Genomic DNA, 14,352 nt, shown 5'->3' with positions numbered 1-14,352 from the left:
CCTTCGCCCCTGTCCCACCCCTACGGCTGCCCGTGAGTGAGAAGCCCCCAGGAGGAGGCTGGTTGCGTGGAAACTCGCAGGTGCTGGTGGGAAAGTGACACCTTCAGTTAAATGCAGCCGGATTACCATGCCATTGTGTGCTTGTTAAATACGCGCGGTGTCATCCTATTTGTAGGTTCATTGTCATTCAGATTAAGGACTGAATCGGAATATCACTGTGTCGCGAGAGCGCAACGATTCAAGCCGTAAACAGTGCAAATTGGCCCAATTGCGGCATTTAGCGCGGTGCCAAAACACGCGCAACTCGTCTTTGAACTGAATCACTGAAAGAACAGTAAACGATGTGCTAATAGTCACAGCCAAAGATGTCAAATGATAAAGAAAGCATCTCAGAAATACCTATAAATATAGCGCTCACAGGCTCATCTCCACGTTTTTAACCAGTGTGTAAGTTTCAGAATAAAAAGTGAGGAAATCAGTGCATTTAATAAACGTTTCACTGGATATTGATTGTATTGGCCCTTTGTTTTCAGGAGTACACTTGATTTGAGGTTATTTGTCATTGCAAAAATTCTTGAAATGCAGAACAATAAAAAAAAAAACCCTTATCTCACATTTCTTTGATTTCACAGTGAAAATCTTCACGCGCCAGTATTAATGTTTGCACGCAAAGCACCTTTTCCCCATAAGCATGAAAGAGAACTCTCATTCAGCTCGACCCCTGAACTAAATATCCTCCTGCCTATTGATGCATATATATAAATAAATGTAACATCACAGTAAATTACCTCCTACATCCCGCCTGCCCTACACATAATAATACACCTTCACATAATCTGTCAAGTTCTTCACAGAGACACTTTACCTCTTCACGAACCCAATTATTGTGGGAGAAAAAAAATGAGATAATGAGACAAAAGCTTTCGGTCGGAGAGGAATGGTGTTTTCATTGTATGATTGACCGAAATGTGTGTTTGTGTTTAAAACGTATGTGTGGTGTGACTTACAAAGATGTTTAAAAATGATCTATAAAAAGGTCTAAGATCACATTAGTATCACTTGTCTATAACGTGCTTGTTCTCTTGCAGGCTTAATATTATTCCTTTAATCTCCAAACATAATATTTTACATTTAATGTATGGCTTCCCCTATTTGCTTTATTTAAAAAAAATGTCCTTGCCTGTTATTCCTGCGGGGAAGTGCATATCACACATCCTAATCAAAGTCCTGGTTCTGTCCGTTGAAATTAAGGACTGCACCTTTAAATTGTCAATTACTCTGAGGTTAAGTGGACTGAATAGACCCAGTGATTCAAATCAGGTGTTCCACCTGATCGCACATTGCTATCTGACTTCATTTCATTTTTACCCCAGATGGCGAAGTGCATTTCACACACAAAGAAAACATGAACTTACTTTGTTTCAGCAAACCTATTTTTACCCCCCTCCCAGTATTCATTTAAATACATTTAAACTGGTCATGAACACCTAAAAGTGCCTGAGTAAATGTTGCAGCCTTTAAGCTATGCTTCAGTTCTCTTTCACACTAAATGCAGCAACAGAACTATAGCAGTAAAAATACACAAAACCTTTATATAAAACACAAGATAAAACCATCTAAAATTATTGCAACAGTGTTGCATTACAATATTTGCTTTTAGGTAGAACGTCTGCAGATAATAAAGCAAACAGCATAGCGGGGTTAACGACAAAGTTATCTCCCTTGCATCCATGCAGGGAGTCCAAAGTAAGCATCAATATTTTACAATCCCTCCAGAATCCTCTTCAAAGATGTAATCAATGCCTCCTATTCATTATCCATGTGTATGTCTTCTAGGTATGGCCTTTGTCATTAAGCAATAATTCTCTTCGCCACAGTCCCACATTACTCTGCAGCTCCATACTTTTACAAATGCCTCGGGGCTATAAATACTAATGAAATCTCTTTGCTTAATTTGATTTTGCTGGTACACTTGCAGTTATGGCTGAACTTTCCCACGAGAGAGGCTGATTGAACACTTTCAAGTCCTTATGGAAGCAGGAAAACATTCCAAAGAGCTGGGGAGATCATTTCCATAATTACCCCGATTGGCAGCCTAATGACCTTCTGTGACAATAAAAAGATCTCTTGTTAATTCCATTTCTGTCGCTGACATTCAAGAGATTCCTATCTTACATGTTTGAGGGTTCACAAGATAACAAGTGTACTTTTTTTTCTCCCTGTCGTTTTTCAGCGAGCAAAAGAGCAGCCCCATTCAGTTTGGCTCCCCCCAACACACTGCAGCGATGTGCCTCCGCCTAGCTCTGAAAGGGATCTGCTTGTGCCTGCATGGCTCGTCCACCCTGCCCAAAAGTTGGATAATTTATGGGCCTGGGGGAGATTATAAAGATGGATCTTTGAGGCAATCAATTCTCATGTTGCGTTTTGAATGGTGGGATAGAAATGAAGTGCAGAATAATTAAAAAGATCACAAGTCCCCCCTCGCATGTAATAATGAGTAGCTCCAGAGGCAGTGGGCTCTGCCACAGTGCCGGAGGAAGCGCCTTTGATTTGACTAAGAGGACACCCGGCCTGGTCCAACACTCTGCTGCACAAAAGGGGGGATTTCACCCACCGCCACACACTGAGGCAGCCTTGAGGACTGTGTGCTTGTCCACCAGCGAGATCATAAGCAGATACTGTTGTCACAGGAAGCGGTGGCGGGGGGGAGGGGGGGGGGTTGTTGCTTGGATGTCAGAGTGACTCCGAGCTGGCATGAAAAGTGACGGAGGCGGCTGTTTGGAATATGTTTCACAATGCTCAGTGTTATGGGATTTTAAAATAAAATCCATGCGCCCTTTGCATATGAATTCGTGTCAAAATGTACCATCAGGCCTCTGCATGCACAACTGTGAGTTGTTGTGTCCTGATGTAGTCAAATACAGCCTTTTTTATACTTCTGAATGCATTAGGCCAAATGTGAGACTTGTGTTTGTTGGTTGGCTTTTGGAAAATAACAAGTTTCTGAGGAAATGTCTAGGTCCAGTCAGGCTTTGTTGCATGAGTACACTCAAAGATTGATAGAGGTTCATTTTTTACACGCACACACCACAGCTTCTCAATATGATCACAAAATAAGGCAAAAAGGACACTGTTATGAGCTTGGGAGGGTATCTTAGAAACAGATGTCTGCGTGTGTGGCTGCTTTTCTCTGCTGGATGGGGGGGGAAATGTAATGACACCTGGCAGCAGGCTCACACTGAATATCATTTTTCTGGTCACTTGGTCAACTCAATGTTGGCGAACTGCACACACTTTGAGAGTAGAACACAGCTGCAGGCAGCAGTTAGAGTAGATTTTCCTTGTAAAAAGGTGTTAACATGTGTTAAGTGATAACCTTGCATAGTTCTTTTATGTAGTCGTAATCAAGTGTACGTGCAGGACTCGTGATTCATCCTCCTGATGGTTCTGAAAAATGCATTTTTGGTGTGGAGTTTTCTAATGCACTGAACAAATAGAATACCAGTGTTGCAAATCTCAACGAATGAGCTAGGGCATGATGATAAAGTTGCAATGTTAATATCTGGAAGCATTGGGGATGATTGAGTGTTGCTGCACTGTAAAATCTAATTAGTTCCCAGAACTCAAACAAATTTAGGAAACTCGTTGCCTCAAAAAAATTGAGTAAAGCTTAGCTAAAATTACTAAATTAGGACAACTTAATTATTTTGAGTACTCTGTACAAGCTCATTTGTTCCCAGAACTCAAGAAAATTGGATCAAGTTTACGTAAGATGACCAAGTTAGGGCAACTTACTCATTTTGAGTACACTGTACAGCCTTGTTAGTTCCCAGAACTCAAAAAAATTTAGGAAACTCGTTGCCTCAAAAAAACTAAGTAAAGCTTACTTAAGATGACTGTTAGGACAACTTACACATTGCAAGTCTGCAGTATTAAGAATAACTTGATATTTCTGACCGTACAATACTAATTGTTTACTACTGACAAACATTTCAAGTTCAACTAAATGAAAAAACAATTTGTGGTAACCTGAATATGATTAAAAATAATTAACAACACTTTTTGTAATGATGTTAAAATGAGCCCAACTTTTATTTTCAAACACAACAAAGTATAACAGCCAACATACTGGACACTGTTCTGCTGAACAACAAATAATTATATTGCCATCACTGTTATAATCTTACAATAAAACAAAGTCTCAGATGTAATTATTCTGAAAATAAGTTTAGGCCTACCACAAGTTGGTTTTGTACTTACATTACTTATATAATCAAAATAAAATATTTGTTGTTCTGTCACAAGTGCACTCTGTGATTTAAACAACACATTTGTTTTGCATTTCAACACATGAGCTGGAATGTTGTAATATTTTAAGGATGGCTTGTTTCCAGTCCAGGCATTACTGCCTCAATGACTGTCATGGATCGAGGTGATCCAAATGTAGGTGCAGAAGAAAGTCTTTAACTTCCCTTAAGTACAGTGGCAGTGGATGTGGGTTGGAGATGCAATGAGCTTGAACCTGCAGGCGACCATCTTCACTGACCACACCATCTGTGACGGAGGACTCATCTCTCCTGTTGTCCTGCAAGCAAACAATCATATTTTTTTGGAACATGAACTTAATTGCTTTCTTAAAACATTTTTTTCTGCATTTGGTATAAAACAGACTCCAATTTAGACAATCTCAGACTCCCTCCCCACCGGAGAGGTGACATTCAACGTCCCACTTGTCAGTCTGTATAGCCATGACCACCACCCAACATACAATAATGTCACGAAAGCATCATTTTAAAAAGGGCTATGCAAACATGGCCAATAACTTTCATTCTAATGATGTGCAAAATGATTTGGGCACAAAACAAATTTTGCTGTTAGAAAACTTGCAGACGTCACTATATACAGTGTAGACCCTCTAAACTAAGTTTGGGGGATGTGATCTTTCAAGAAATGCAAACCAAACTGTTGTTGTTTGTTTACTTACACAGCATGTCTTGTAGAATTAACTGGAGTCACCAGCAACAGCAACTTCCCCAAACCAAAGCACAAATAAAACAATAAGTAAAACAGGCTGATCTAAAGTATGATTAAAGTTCAGCCTGATTAATATAAATGTCACTGACAGTTGCTAATATATTGGAAAACCAAAATACTTACCACTGAGTTGATGTCTTTCTGTCTAACAACATGAGTGCTGGTCCAGAGCCTCAAAGACAGTAAGAAGCAAGCAGAGGGAGAAAAAACAGAACATTTTTCAGAAACTGATTTGATCCTTAATGGCTGTGCAATTATTGTAACATAGAGATTGCTTATGTTGTTAAATAAAGGCTAGATTTGACATTAATAGATGCCACAGATGTTCAAAAGCTGCCACAAAGCAAGAAAAAAAAAAATGGAGGTCTCCGAAAACGTAGGAGCATTTTTGCAAATATGTGATGTCTTGTCTCTAAATTGAGCAGATATTTGAACTTTACACAGCTACATTCTCGCCTGAAAGTATGTTAAAAGTTTATTTTGTGACCCAGAAAAAGTAATAAGGTTTTTAGCCGCGCTCCTCCGCCATCGCCGAGCTTACAAGTACACAGGCTCCAACAACCGCAGCTGACAAATGAGATCCTCCTTTTCCCCAGACTACCCTTTCTGGGTCACAAAATAACCTTTTAAGATATTTTCAGGCGAGAATGTAGCTGTGTAATGCTCAAATATCTACTTAATTTATCAAAATATCACATACTTGCAAAAGTGCTTCCATGTTTTCAGAGAGCTCTGTTATCCACCAGCGTGATAGCTGACCGGGAGGTCAAGGCTCGATAGAGTCCTGGAGCACAGCTAACTCCTGGCTTATTGTTTTCAACCCCCCTGCACTCTTTTGCTACTCAGGTTAAACATGATATATATAATTAGTTAGTTAGTTAGTTAGTTAGTTATGGCTATGGATTGAAAATACCCCCCACACCCTACCCCTAATGGCTGCACCTCCCGAAGAATTTTGTCTGGGCTCTTATCTCACTTTTTTATTTCAAACAATCAACAGAAAATTTCACCGACATATTTTTATGTAAGGTTTTTAAGGCTGTGTTAATTTTTAAGTAACATGAGCCCAGCGGCAGCAGCAACGCTAGGCTAACACTAACTAGCTAGCAAGATTATAAACCTGGTGCTAAACTAAGAGAAGCCACAAAATCAGTTTGAATAAGAGTAAACATTTACTCACCAAGTCAGTGTATCAGGTAAAGATCCACAGCAATGACAATAATCTCTTGAGCTGACGCTTCTCCAGGTTTGCTCAACATATTGCATAACAAATGCACCATGAACATGCGGACTGAGGGACTCCGCAAGGGAGGAGGACGGTAGTCACGTGGCATTTTCAAAACACATCTTTCATCCTTCCGCACAGAGAAGCAAACCTTCCAGCTTACTTAGTTTTTCTAAGTTAAGACAACTCAAATAAATTGAGTTTATCGGCATTTTTGCATAAAAAGTACTGGTAACTTATTTAAATCGAGTTCTAATAACAAATTGTTAAAAATTGAGTTCAGCCTATTTAATATTTTTAATTAAACACAATATTACATTTTACAGTGTGGGCAGCTACAGTTGTTTACTTAAAAAGATCAATGGACACAGTTTTGTTCTTGAGCCAATATAAAAAGTGACAAAATGTAACAGAAAATGTGAAAAATTCCAACAACGTTCAGGAGATGTGGGTCAAAACTGCTTTTTTTTTTTACATTTCTTTTTGACACATTGAGAGTCCAGATTCAAGATTTTAAAGCTTTTGATCAGTACTTGTGTAGTATTGGTGGTATTACCATAATGATAAATGATGTACGTAGCTTCAAAATCATGTGTCTGAGTATTTGTGCAATTTGTGCATAATGCTGAGATTTGATGTTTTTGTGTCATGTGAAACCAAAATCTGTGTGGTTTTGCAATTGAAAGGATGATTTAAAAAACAGTGAAGAAGGACCTAAGATTCAGCACATTATATGATTCTCTTTGAGAGGCAGCTTTTGCTCTAAATATGACTTTACATAGTCCTTTTATTCAGTTGGGACCATATGCAATGGCAGCCTCTGAAGAAAACAACTTTATGCCTGTTACTCTGTGCACATACCATCGTCCTGTTGAGGGCACAGTTTCATGCCATCTGTTGGCTAGAACAGGTAATAAGAGCAGTTGTGAGTTTATGCACAGGATGTGTGCCTTGGTGTAAACTGTACTCTACCCACTAACTTAATGGATGTGATAAGCTGTGTAACAAGTCCTTAGAGCTCACCCTTAAGTTGCTTCAAAAAGAGAAAAAAAAACAGCCGAGTGAAGCTTTTGTACCTCTTAATCTGCTTGTTGATAATCCAGGCATTCATTTTTATATGTTTTTCCTCTAATTCGAAACAAAAACATCTGGTTTCTCACTAATCTTTATTCCCCCTCAAGCCGTTTCTGGTTCAGGAACTTTTGGAAAATCAGATCAACCAGTTCATTTAAACATGTTACAGAATCATCAAAGATCTGCAGTTAATAGTGATTTGGCTGGCTTCTTCTTGGCCTGCAATGTTACAACTCAAGAACCAAAGGAGAAGCTAAATGGCTAATGGGGCCATGTGACTGGACTTGAGAAAGCAACTCAGAACAGAAAATCCAATTATCATGTTAGAATTCTGCATGAATGGACTGGTTCTTATATAGCGCTTTTCTACTCTTCTGAGCACTCAAAGCGCTTTACACAACTTGTGCATTCACCCATTCACACCCATTCGCACAAGCACATTTCTCTAGGTGCTTTCTAGATAACATTCACACACATTCATACTCCGATGGATGCATCGGAGAGCAATTTGGGGTTAGTATCTTGCCCAAGGATATTTGGCATGCAGACTAGGGGAAGCCAGGAATCGAACCACCAACCTTCCGATCAGTAGATGACCTGCTCTACCACCTGAGCTACAGCCACCCCATGAAAACAGTCTATACTAGAAATTAGAGGTATTCCAGTCAGATGACTCCTGTTAGTGTGGCTAATGTCATTTGAAAGCGCCTTACGCCTTCTTTGAATGTTATTAAATGTTTACAAATGAGTATAATGTGCTAAAATGCGATCAGAAAATGGTCTGGTTATTCAGTGTAGGCATTCAGTTTGAGCAGTCACTTCCTAAGATGGTTTAGTGATGCATTATGGGTAACAAAAACATTGAGTTGAAGCCCCATAGAAACACAAGAAATATAAATGAAATATTAAACAGATTTTTAGGGATCCAGCAGTGTCCTTTTATGTTTATTGGAGAGCAAGCATGTCAGTTAGGACTGGGGACCGAGAGAAATGAGCGGTCCCCAGCTGAACCTGAAACTTAACCACCAGGACTAAATGATTCTGCAGCGTGCAATCCTACTGAAACATTGCTAAAACAGTGTTTTGCAAAGTTACTTGAAATTATGGGCTCCAAAGAGGATGCTTTGTGCTTAAAAAAAATTGCTTCTCCATCCCAGATGTTTGATTAGATGGAAGATCATGAAACATCTCTTTGTTTTATTTCACCCAGATGGAATCTCTGCAGCAGACTTCATTGTGCTGCTACAGCAGAAATGACAAATGACCTTCATTTCTCTATTCAGCTGTAAAAGATAATATCATGGACATTAAATAATAATGATGATATATATGTAAAATCCCAAACACATATATGTGTTCTGCACCCTCATATAAGAATCACCTTGCTAAGAAAGTGACCCGAGTCACTCAGAGCTCGAGCGTATGTACATTCTACCAGTCGCACTTTAGTTTGCACTTCTTTTGTTCCCTAGATATTAACAGTTTGTGGCACTTATGTAATGATTACCCATTTTATTTCCCCTACAGGGACTTGTCGTCTTGGGTCAGGTTTTGCTGCATCCTGCGAGGGGCTTTCAAACTTTCTCACAAAGGCCCCATTCTCCTCTGTGTTGCTCTTCTTCATCACCCAGCTCCAGGGCATGGCAGAGCTGCTCAAACCCCTGTATTGTCTGGGCAAAACCACATATTAAATTTGCCCTGCATAAGCCATTTCATTGAGCTGCTGCAGGAATTCCTTTGCTGGGTCATCTATCTGTGTACATGGTTTGGACACACATTTGAAACAAAGCGAGCCAGTCAAGGATAATATTGAGGAAGCTACATACATTTCAAGTTTTGCAGCATATGTCATTTCTGTTTCATGCTCTTTTGGCATTAGAGCGGTTGGTGCAGATCCATGCAACGGGAACACTGCAAAGCTGTAGCTGCGAGCGATCCAAAATTTCTCCTTGCATATGTAATGTTTTGAACTTCATTATGAATTCTGGATTTTCCCCCCATCAGGAATGTCAACTGAATAGAAAAAGAAAGACGCTAAGAGAGCTCTCTATGCACTGCTAACAATTCACAATGAATAATAAAGAGAAGGAAATCTGATTCAACGCGACCAGTTGCACTGTGGATAAATTATCCACTCTGTTTTGGAACCATACATGAACGTATCCCGCCTTTTCTTTCTCATTTGTGTTGAGAAGTTGCAGATTCCATATTTGTAGCGTCATCTCCAGAGCAGCACAGCAAGTATTAGCTTAATACTTTATGACCACATTAATGATTTATTTTGGTTATCGTTAACATAATCACGAGTATAGATTTATTAGTCATGAAAAACGCAATGTTATCAAGCACAAAATGGAAAGCCTGTCTCGGTAAAAACACAGAAAGCAAACTTGTGATGGTGATAAGATATGGGTCTAAGAGCCTGATATGTAGTGAATTTCAGTTTTATGTTTTTGTGGTCTTACGGGACATTGCTCTGTATTACTCTGTTTAAAAGAGAAAAAAAGCAGAACAAGAAAGTCTCTTTTTGTTTTTCCATGCACATAAACCAAAACTGGTTCAATTCTGGATCAACCGTTAATCTCTGTGTATGTGCAGCTTTTCATGCCTATCTTGAGAGACATTAAGATGTAGTAGAAACTCAGTGGGTGTTCTGCAGGTGATCTGAGTGACTGCGTTATTATATTGGGGCCAATTCAGATGACTGGTAATCTCATTTTTGGGTTCTTTTCTGTGAATGTTCCTTAGCAAATTAAAAAAAATCAACCAGATGTTTTTGTTAGCCATAAAAAAATCTCCTGGCATAATTCTGGCTGGATAATTGACCACGCTTCTTTTCAGAACTTCATCAAAATTGGTTGGTTTCCTGGCAGAGATCGGCTCTACAAGTTTTCAATGGGGTTGTGGTCAGGAAAGATCACTGCAGAAACTTGATGTCAGCCTGCTTTATCTCTTCCACAACCTGTTAACTCAAAGAATTTGGAGGTAGTCCTCCTTCTTTATTATTAGATCTACTTCGTAAAGTACCAGTACCACTGGTAGCAAAACTGCCGCATAGCATGATGCTGCCACCTCCATGCTTGGCAGCTGATACAGTGTTCTAAGGATTGAAAACGTATATATTATATATACTCTAAATACCATATATTCTATTTCTGTCATTAAAGATGTATTCTGTACAATCATTCCACCCTGAGAAAAGAAGAGTTCAAAAAAAATAATTAAACTCACCAAATTACCATGATATTCTCGCCCATATTGAGGTTAGATAAACTTCTGAACACAACTGTATATTACTGTAGTGATCACTGTTTAAATGAAACACACAAGAGTGAAGATTTAGAAGATTCTCATCAATGTTGTAACCAAGTAAGAGTGATTGTGGTGCAGCTGAAACAACTTTAAGAATGTTAAATCAGACAAAATATAGTTTAAAACTATTAAAAAACAAAACAAAGGCTGCAGACAGACTTAAAACTGAGGTTCTGATCTTTACTTTTTGGTTACACTGGTGAATTTTGGAGCTGTAGCCCATTGCACATGCTTAACTCAACTGGGGGTGGGGGTGGAGCAAACCAGTTTCCCATCTCAAGGTTAATCAGGAACAGACTCAAACTTTGTTAAAGCGTCTTTCTGGGACAGACCTTTATTCTCTGCCCAAGTAGACTGATTAGTAGTTGGGATCACAGGTTATGCTGGCTGGCTGTTTTTGTTGTTTTCTCATTGAGGTTTCCTTGGATGGTAATTAACTGGCAATCTTCAGAGTAGAATGTGACATGGTGCACAGGAAAGGCGAGGTCTGCTGGAAACATCACCCAACACTCATCAGTGTAATTCCTTCCCTCCTTGTGTAGTACTTTTATTTTCACTTTCTGAAAAATCGTAGCAGGCTCATTTAAACCTCTTACTGTCCTCCATATTATTGTCTTCGTCCCCTCCTCTTAGATCCTCCATGTAGAAACTCACTCATGATAGATGGAACATACAGACTTTCCTTAGATCTAAATAATAAAGGAAGTTTTAACTTCGATACTGGATCACTAAAATAGTAATCCACAAAGCATATAATGCATGGACCGTGTTGGTGTGAGTCATGAAATGCGTGTAGATTACACACACAACTGTCCTAGCAACTCGTGTCTGTGTATATGTATTACCACAGGTAGATATAGCATTGGCACTGAGCTTTGCTGCCTATATGCTCCATTGGATCCACACGGTACTGCAAAAATAAACAAACCAATATACCAAAAATAAAAAAATAAAAAAATCAAGATCTCTAAAACCATTTTTTCTTCACACTGGTAATATAAAAATATGATATGAAATATGACAGGATCTCTTAAGTGTAACATCATTTTTGATTATTTACTTTTCCATACTGACTTTTATTTGCATGTCATCGCTATCATACTGTACAATCTACAGGCTGTCAGGTAAGGGGCGGTTGTTGCCGACAGGAAAAACACTATTGTATATGTGGAGTGGAACACAAACTTGGAAGTTAGAAAACTATGTGTTTGGCTAAAGCCAGATTCACGATCCTAAATTTGTGTCTGTCAGAGTAACCCTTTGGCTACACAAGGAGAAGGTTTATGGGAATTCAACTAAGAAGTCATCCCTCAACAGCAATGGTGCTATGCGTAGGCCAATGGAAAATTGTGCAAACATGAACAACAATAGTCGACATTACAAGTTGTTCCACATATTTTTGACAACATGTATGTGTGTCTGACAAATCAGAGCTTTGCAGAACTTGGAGTACCATTATTGTACTACGGGGTGCACTTCATTAGTTCAGTTGGCAATTTAGAGGTCAAATATCCAGTTCTTACAGTGTATAGACACACATTTGCATGTACTTATCAAGTGTTGGCGTAAATCTTGCCTAATCGCTAAGTTTCTAAAACAAATTGATGTAGATGGTGCACAGATAACACCCCAGATTCCTCAGACAACCAGTAAAAGTGCAAGACTTCAATGTTGTTCATTTATCTGTCCAAATGAAAATAGTGGTATAAAACATCAGCAGGCTAAATCAAAAACCTTCGCTGTGCTGCTCACAGCAAACCCAGTGTGCTTACACTTACATGACCCTTTGTTATTGTCCCAAGATTCCCTCAATTTAGCAGATGAATTGCTCTGTAAACATCCGATTTATTTCAAAGACGCTTCCAGTTACCTTAAATTGTGTTTGTCGGAAACTTAAGTCATCTGACAGGAATTCCTCTATATGCTACTGCTGCAGTCCAAACACAACTCTGGTTCAATCTAATTATCTTAGCAGCATAACATCTGAGAGGTGAGCTGCTGTGGCGGATCATTATCGTCTCAAATGATGGGCAACCTGTTGTGTTTGTAGATCAGTAGCATGTTACAATAATGCATTAATAAATTCAAGACCCAATTTATTTATAACTGTCCAAGAAGTAAAGGAAATGCAATTACACTGGCTGAGGCTAAACTTAGAGAAATCAAATAAGAGCTGTTACAGGCTACAAAAACCCTACAGTTTCAGAGGCCAGCTTTATTTCTCTGTGCTGTGTTGACAGACTATTTTTTGACCAAAGCATTTTAAGTTAAATTAAATCTAAAGAAGTCTTTTCCAGACCAGCTGCTAAATTTACCAGTAAAGAGATAAGAAACCTACCCTAACACAAACTGCTAATTAATAGTGTGTGTTACACACATTGTGAAATTAGCAGAGTGTATGTCTAATTCCTGGTTAAACTGCCAAGTGTTGATAAACCGGCTGTGTGGACGTCTGACAGGAACCAAGGAGCATACACGGTCTACCTGCACTCACAATCTTACACGCCAATATGGCAACCACATCTGTAGCTTTCATTTGAGTGTTCAGGTAAAAACCTTAGACTTTCTGAACGAAAGTTCTTTGTTGATGCCTGATATCAAAGGAGAATGGCCAGAGTGCTTCATGCTAACAGGAAGGTAACAGTAGATCAAACCAACCACCAAGATATGCAACGAAACATCTCTGAATGCACGTGTTTAACCTTAAAGAAGCTGTTCATTAGCAGCAGAGAACAGGAAACAGAGGCTACAGTTCATACCTGTGGCTCACCAAAACCGGATAGCGGAAGATCGGGAAATCATTGCCTGTTCCTGATGAGTCTCAACTTCTGCTGCGACATTTGCTTGCCTGTAAATAACAGGCAAGCATGGGTTCATTGTACCTGGTTTAGGCTACTGCTGCTGCTGGTGTAATGGTGGGGAAGATATTTTATTGACACAGCGTGGGTCCCTTAGTGCCAACTGAGTATCATTTAAAAACCACAGCTACCTGAATATTATTGCTGTTAATCATGGCTATATTTTTATCGGTACACTATGCCTGAAAACTCAAATAATCTCACAATAATTGTTTGAACATGTCAATGAGTTCGCTGTACTCAAATGAGCTGATCTCAACAGTCACCACAATTCAATCCAATAGAGCGGCTTTGGGTTGTGGTGGAACGGTAGATTCTTATTGTGGGTGTGTAGACGGCATGTCTGTCATATGCCATCAAGTCAATATGAACTAAAATCTCTGAGGAATGTTTCCAGCACTTTGTTGAATTTGAGCCACAAAGAATTAAACCAGTTCTCAAGGCAAAGGGACCCAAGCCAGTATTAGCATAAAGTGGCCAGTGAGTGGGTTTTTTTGTAGTGTGTGCCACATTTTACAGGCAACTAGTTGTATAGATTTTTAAACAGTGGACCAATGAAGCACATGTTGTACATTTCTGTCGGCTTCTATCTAGGGCATAATTTCCAGGGGGGTTAGGGTGGTTATGACCCCCCCAATAATCAGACTCAGCCAGTATACCCCCACCCCCCCAATAAAATTATGAATTATCTTGCATAAATAGGCTGTTGATTTTGTTTACTCATTTCAGGTATTACCAACAAAATAGTTGCATGTTTAACCATCTGGGAATGAACCCAGATTTATTTACTTATTTAGACAGAGATCTTGACCCCACAATGTTCAACACAAAGTTACGCCGATGGCTTCT

The sequence above is a fragment of the Neolamprologus brichardi genome, chromosome 17 (genome assembly GCF_056152115.1).
Source record: "Neolamprologus brichardi isolate AB-2024 chromosome 17, ASM5615211v1, whole genome shotgun sequence".
In the NCBI taxonomy this organism is placed as follows: Eukaryota; Metazoa; Chordata; class Actinopteri; order Cichliformes; family Cichlidae; genus Neolamprologus; species Neolamprologus brichardi.
The sequence above is the reverse complement of the archived record's forward strand: the minus strand, read 5'-3'. Positions refer to the sequence as shown.